Genomic DNA, 7,529 nt, shown 5'->3' with positions numbered 1-7,529 from the left:
GATGCGGCGGCAGCGGAGGAGGCGGAGGCGGCGGCGACGACGACGAGCGCGAGACGACGGCGAGATATGGCGGCAGCGTCGGCGCGGGGATGCCCTAGGCAGTGGCGGCGAAGGAGAAGCCGAGAGAGATTGATCGGGCAAAAACTTCTAAGTGTTGGTGGAGAAGACGAGGGCGCGCATCGGGAATATATATACCCCTAGATCTTTAGTCCCGGTTGATGAGAACAAACGGGACTAAAGAGATATCTTTAGTCCCGGTTGTTCTCATCAACCGGGACTAAAGATCTTTTCCCGCTATTTTCAAATTCTTTTTAAACCCGGTTAGGGTTAAGAACCGGGACTACTGATAAACGCGCTGAATATTATTTTCCATTACACATGTATTTCTAAAATAGAAGATAATGCATTACAATTATTTAAAGTACAAAGATTAATGACAATTACTTAGAAAAATTACTGTTGTCTGTAATAAATTAAGTGGATAAATCGTAATAAGCAAATATATGATTTAAAATTAATAAAAATTCTAATAATCATATATACTTAGCATATGAATGATATTATTAAATTGGTAAAAACTCTAATTAACATATGTATATACATACGGCATGATTTAAAATTAATAAAAATTGTAATCATCATATATACTTAGCATAGGAATTATATTAAATTAATTGTTAAAAACTCTAATTAACATATGTAAATGCCACATGCATGATTTAAAAATTTTAAAAATTCGAATAGTCATATATAATTAGCATGTGAATGATAGTAAATTAAATTGTGAAAAACTCTAATTAACATATGTAAATGCCACATGCATGATTTGAAACTTTTAAAAATTCTCTAGTCAATTATAATTAGCATATGTAAATGCCACATGCATATGAATGATACTAAATTAAATGTTAAAAACTCTAATTAACATATGAAATTGCCACCTGCGTGATTTAAAACTTTTAAAAATTGTAAGTATCGCATATAACTAGCATATACATGATTTAAACTTGTTAAAACCTCTAATAATCGTGCGTAATTAACATATGCCATACATCAATTGATTTATACGGATAATCAATACATCCAAAATAGTTTACATCGTGTACACAATAATTACGGCAATACATCGGCGGTGACGGTTGACCGCACGTACTTTCTCCTCACTATTGTTCCCTCCTTGTGATCGCTACGTGAGTAAGGGGTGTCTTCATTTGATAGGAGGATGCTAGGGTCAATCGTCACCGTGAAAGGGGGTTGCCCATCCAACTGATCGTAATCCTCGTCAGTCTTGTCCTCAACTCCGACGATTTTTCTTTTGCTTGGGAGAACCACGTGACGCTTAGGCTCGTCAGGTCCTCTGCCCTTCTTTCCTTTGCTAGACATGTCCTTCACGAGAAAGACTTGCGTTACATCATTGGCAAGGACAAAAGGTTCGTCCGAGTATCCAACCTTGTTAAGGTCAACCGTTGTCATCCCACTGTCATCAATCATTACGCCTCCACCAGTCAACCTAACCCATTGGTACCGGAACAGAGGGACCTTGAGAGGACCATAGTCAAGTTCCCATATGTCCTCGATGGCACCGTAATACGTGCCAGTTGTTCCATCGTGTCCCATGGCATCGACACGAACAGCGCTGTTTTGGTTCGTGCTCTTCATGTCTTGGGCTCTCGTGTAGAATGTGTACCCATTGATCTCATATCCCTGGAATGTCGCGATCAACCCAGACTGTCCCCTCGCCAGGAAGGTAAGTTGTTGGTTGATCGACTCGTTACCCATGAGATGTTGTCGTAGCCACGCGGGGAAAGTATCAATGTGATGCCATGTAATCCATGCATCGGACTTACCGATGTTCCTGGCGCGAACTAAAGCCAAGTGCTCCTCGACGTAAGGAGCTACCAATGAAGATTGTTGCAGAACCGTGAAATGGGCTTTACGGAATAAATTGTTGTCTACCGTCATTATTGCTTTCCTTCCGAGAGTTCCCTTTCCCCGTAGTCTCCCTTCATGGTGTGATTCAGGTACCCCGATTAGGCGAAGATCTTCGATAAATTCTACGCAAAATTTGATGACCTCTTCTGTTCCATAACCCTTGACGATGCTTGCCTCTGGACGAGCACGGTTACGAACATACTTCTTCAGAACACCCATGTACCTCTCGAAAGGACATGTTGTGTAGATACACAGGCCCGAGAATACTGATCTCTTTCACAAGGTGACAAAGCAGATGCGTCATTATATTGAAAAATGAAGGTGGAAATATCAACTCAAAACTGACAAGACATTGCACCACATCATTCTGAAGGGCTTCTAATCTATCCGGATCGATGACCTTCTGCGAAATTGCGTTCATGAATGCACATATCTTTGTTATCGTTGCCCGGACATTGTCTGGAAGGATACCCCTTATTACAACTGGTAGCAGTTGCGTCATCAACACGTGACAGTCATGAGACTTTAGGTTTGTGAACTTCTTTTCCTTCGTGCTTATTATTCGCTTGATATTCGTGGGGTATCCAGACGGTACCTTTATGCTCTCCAAGCATTCAAACATACTTTCCTTCTCTGCCATACTAAGAGTGTAGCTGGCTGGACTCAAGTAATGGCTTCCTTTCTCCTTTGGTTTCGGCTGAAGGTCGCCGCGTTGTTCCATATGCTTCAGATCATTACGTGCTTCCAGTGTATCTTTCGACTTTCCGTATACACCTAGGAAGCCAAGAAGGTTTACGCAAAGGTTCTTAGTGAGGTGCATCACGTCGATTGCGTGGCGTACGTCCAAGAATTCCCAATAGGGTAACTCCCAAAATACAGAGTTCTTTTTCCACATCGCCGCGTGACCATCTTCGCTCTCTATAGGCTGGCTTCCAGGCCCCTTTCCGAACACTACTTTAAGATCTTTAACCATAGCAAACACTATTTTCCCGCTGCGATGTTTAGGTTTCGTACGGTGGTTAGCCTTATGTTCGAAGTGCTTGCCTTTCTTCCGTACCGGATGGTTTGCTGCAAGGAATCGACGATGACCCATGTATACAACCTTCCTACAGTGCTTAAGATACGTACTTTCTGTTTCATCCATACAGTGAATGCAAGCCTTGTACCCCTTATTGGACTGTCCGGATAGGTTGCTAAGTGCAGGCCAATCGTTGCTGGTTACGAACACAAGCGCTCGTAGGTTAAACTCCTCCTGTTTGTCGTTGTCCCACACGGGGACACCTTCCTTCTTCCACAACAGTTTAAGATCTTCGACCAGTGGTCTTAGGTACACATCGATGTCGTTACCAGGTTGCTTTGGGCCTTGAATAATAATCGGCATCATTATGTACTTCCTCTTCATGCATAGCCAGGGGGGAGGTTGTAGATACACATCGTAACGGGCCAAGTGCTATGGCCGCTGCTCATCTCTCCAAAAGGATTCATGCCATCCGTACTCAAACCAAACCGTATGTTTCGTGCGTCCTTTCCAAATTCTTTAAATTTTCTGTCGATGTTTCGCCACTGCGAACCATCAGCGAGGTGTCTCAGCATCCCGTCCTGTTGACGCTCTTCAGCGTGCCATCGCATCATTCTAGCATTCCCCTTGTTCCTGAACAAACGCCTTAGCCGTGGTATTATAGGGAAATACCACATCACCTTAGCAGGAATTCTCTTCTTTGTTAGCTGCCCGTCAACTTCTCCTGGATCGTCTCATCTAATCTTGTATCGTAGTGCTTTGCAAACAGGGCATGCTTCTAGGTTCTCATACTCCTCACCACGATATAGGATACAATCATTCGGACATGCGTGAATCTTCTGAACTTCCAGTCCTAGCGGACAGACTATCTTCTTAGCCTCGTACGTTGTCTCGGGCAATTTGTTTCCCTCCGGAAGAATGTTCTTGACGAGTTTCAATAAATCGCCAAATGCCTTGTCACTAACCCCATTTTTTGCCTTCCATTGCAAGAACTCCAGAGTGGTATCCAACTTTTTGTGCTCCTGCTCGCAACCTGGGTACAACGAAGTTCTGTGGTCCTCTAACATCTTGTCTAATTTATGGGCCCTCTTTTCACTTTCGCAGTCTTCCTTGGCGTACTGCAACATCTGACCAAGATCATCCGCAACGTCGTTACCATCAGCATCTCTTTCCTCCTCGCCTGTTTGATTTCCTTCAAATCCAACGTACTAAGCAAAGTCCGGAATATTGTCGTCTTCCACTTCATCTTCTTCCATTTCAACACCTTGCTCTCCGTGGGATGTCCAACAATTATAGCTTGGCATGAACCCCGACTCAAACAAGTGGAAATGAATAGTCCTGGATGCAGAATACTCCTTCTGATTCTTACACTTATTGCATGGACAACAAATAAAACCCCTTTGCCTGTTAGCTTCGGCCACTCTCAAAAAATAGTGCACGCTGTCAATAAACTCTTTGGACCGCCGGTCAGCGTACATCCATTGCCGATCCATCTACATGAGTCGAAAAAAATCGTACACAAATAATTATTCTTACAATAATGACAGTGATACAATAATTATAAGATAATTACAAACTGTTTCAACAGTCATACAATAATGACACATATTTATTCATACAAAAATCATAAAATATTACACCAAATAATTCTTATTTACTATTTCTAAAGTTTTAAACTAATTTTAATGTGTTACTTCTTTTAATTTTCATTTTAGTTTGTTTTCTAGTATTCAAGATTAACTTTCACTATAGTTTTCCTTCTCAACTATTTTATAAAACCTTCTTTATCAAATCAACTAAATTTCTATATATTCTTTCTAACCCACACAAATTTTCTCTCTCATCAACTTACAATTAAATTTTAGAGACAAAAAAGTGTGCAAAACATAACTGCAAATGTAATATGACAAAAAAAACATTGGAGGATGAAGTTGCAAACCTTTTAGGCACCTCCGATTTGTATGTAATCACGAAAATAAATTCACTAGAAATTTTGGCATGACTTACCCTCTTTTTTGAAGAAATTTTGAAGCTTGCTCGAGCAGCTGGAGGAGGAAGAAGACATATATATAGGGGTGGGACTTTAGTCCCGGTTGGTAACACCAACCGGGGCTAAAGATCCCCGAGATCTACCAACCGGGACTAAAGTTACGATCAACCGGGACTAAAGATCCCGGGATGCCTGACAGGCCCTGACAGCATTTGAACTGGGACTAAAGATGGTGACCAACCGGGACTAAAGATCAAATATGCCCGTTACCCTTTTGAACCGGGACTAAAGATCATCTTTAGCCCCGGTTTTTATTGCATCCGGGATTATTGTGGAATTCGGCCGACCAACAAAAGATGGTTTCTCCACCAGTGGATCAAAGACTCCAAGTAGCCTAGTATAATATTTAGCCTGTCAATCAGGACAATGACATGTCAGCAATGAATTCAGGATCAAAATGTAGGGGTTTTCTTGAGAGGTGAATTATGCTAACGGACAACTTAACAATGACAGTGACAGACCAGTGCAGCTACTTTTCATGGAAACAATGGCATCTATTGCTTAATTAATGACAATGAAAATATTGCTTGATTCTGTTCAGACCTACTGGATTGCCATGAGGCCATCCACACTGCAAGAGTTGCACTCCCAAGCTCTTGAACATGTCACATGTACCGTGTAGAACAGCGTAAACCATTCAAGGCACAACTTTTACAATGCATAACCCCTCTGTTCTTTTTCGGTGTTGTATTAGAATACATGCAAACCTCAAAAATCTTTACCAGCTAAAATATCGGAAAAAATAATAAGATTTGATATGTGGAAATGAGTTTGTTAAATTTGGCACTTTAGTTATATTTCTACTAATTCTTATAGATATATGATTAGACAAAGAGAATGGTAACAACATGTGCATTTGATACTCTCTCAGTTGTACTAGACAAGTAAAAAAGACACAAGGGAGTACAAATCAGTCAGCACATATTTCATTTTGGCACTTGATATTTAGTGCCATCTCACCACTCATATTATAGTTTTATTATTGATTTAGGGTGCGTGCGGCTGCCCTCCTTTGGAATCACTACGGAGCAGGGGTATAATCTTTCGGTTTGGTCATTTGTATCGGGGTGGCCAAAATATCGAATTTTTGGTCTGAAATTATATGAATTATTGAATAAAATTTGATCAACATATTACTAAATTCACGAAAAAATGAAAAAAAAATAAAAATTTCGGCCGAAATAATATCACATCGGGAGGTCCGATAGAACAAATCCAAAATTTTGAACCCTGCTACGGAGCAAGGTTCCAACTTAAAAAAGGAAAGAAGAAGAAGAAGAAGACAAACAGCTGAATTTCACCGAATTTGAATGAAAATTCAAAATTCAGTTTGAATAATTCTACCAAAAATAGATCGATGATCATAAAGATAAGTAACATCCAGGAGAATCCTGTCCTCCGGGCTGATCGAGCCTATGTGAGGGGATAGGGTTTGGCTTCTCGAGTTTTGGTCTTCGTGGACCGTCTACAAATTCAACCTCAACAAACGACAAAAATTTGGGGACCGACAAATCTCGCCAGCTTAACTGATTAATGCTAATTATACGTGAAAAGGACTTTTTAAAAAAAAGGGGGGGAGGGGGGGGGGGAGGGAGATACAATAGTCGTCAGATACTACGGCTGAATAACTCGTACATAGATGAATCCATATGCGAGGGGAAAACATACGTATATATGGTTTCTCTCAACTACTTGAAATCTTGAATTAACCTGAACGCCTTATCCGAACAAAATAATAAAATTGTTAATCTCACTCAACTTCAGCGACTAAGGGCACCCACAATGGTTATCTATAGGTTCTCTATAAGAGATCCATGTCAGCATATTTTCCTACTTGAAAGAGATTAAATGAAGAGAGAGAGCAAAGCTATCTACTAACCTGGAGATAGTCTATAGAGAAAAACGAGGCAATGTATTAGAGAGCTATAGATACCCATGTAGACATGCTATTGAGATGGTTTACTATTAATCTAGTCTATTACTGAGATGTACATGTTTTATAGATAGCACCTTACTTTACCATTGCGGGTGCTCTAATTGTTAGAATTGAATTCAGAGAGAGGCACACAGTGATAGATCCTATCATTAATTAATTCATTATGATAGATGTTCTTCATGAATGCAGGCATTCGAATGTACGTACCTCTGGTTAGTAGTGGATTTGAAAACAGCCAATACAATACCAACAAGAGCAGCCAGTATGTTTACGTTTCGAAGAACTTGGATGATGAACTTGACCTCCATTGGGAGCCGTCTTACTTGCTCGTCCAAGACGTAGGTTGCAGCTTCCCAGTATTTCTTACACGAACTAGCCAAGTCCCCTATTATCTTTAGACCCGGTTGATATTATCAACTGGGACTAAAAATTAACGCGTCGTATATAATCCCTCATACTTATCCTCTCCTCCTCGATCGCAAACTCCTCCTCATCTTTAACTTCCTCCTCCTCCCTTTCCTCCTATCTCCTCTCTCTCTCTCTTATCCTCTCCTTTTCTTGAAGCAGCAGCGAGGAGCGAGCGAAAGCGGCAC

The 7,529-nt window shown here is 40.8% G+C and overlaps 1 pseudogene; it reads right to left on the bottom strand.

The window, feature by feature from the left end:
- Positions 1–1,134: 1,134 nt before the first annotated feature.
- Positions 1,135–4,428, bottom strand: LOC127756732 (uncharacterized; annotated as a pseudogene).
- Between the last annotated feature and the right edge of the window lie 3,101 nt (positions 4,429–7,529).

This window comes from Oryza glaberrima, chromosome 12 (genome assembly GCF_000147395.1).
Source record: "Oryza glaberrima chromosome 12, OglaRS2, whole genome shotgun sequence".
NCBI classification, from domain to species: domain Eukaryota; kingdom Viridiplantae; phylum Streptophyta; class Magnoliopsida; order Poales; family Poaceae; genus Oryza; species Oryza glaberrima.
The sequence above is the reverse complement of the archived record's forward strand: the minus strand, read 5'-3'. Positions and strand labels throughout refer to the sequence as shown.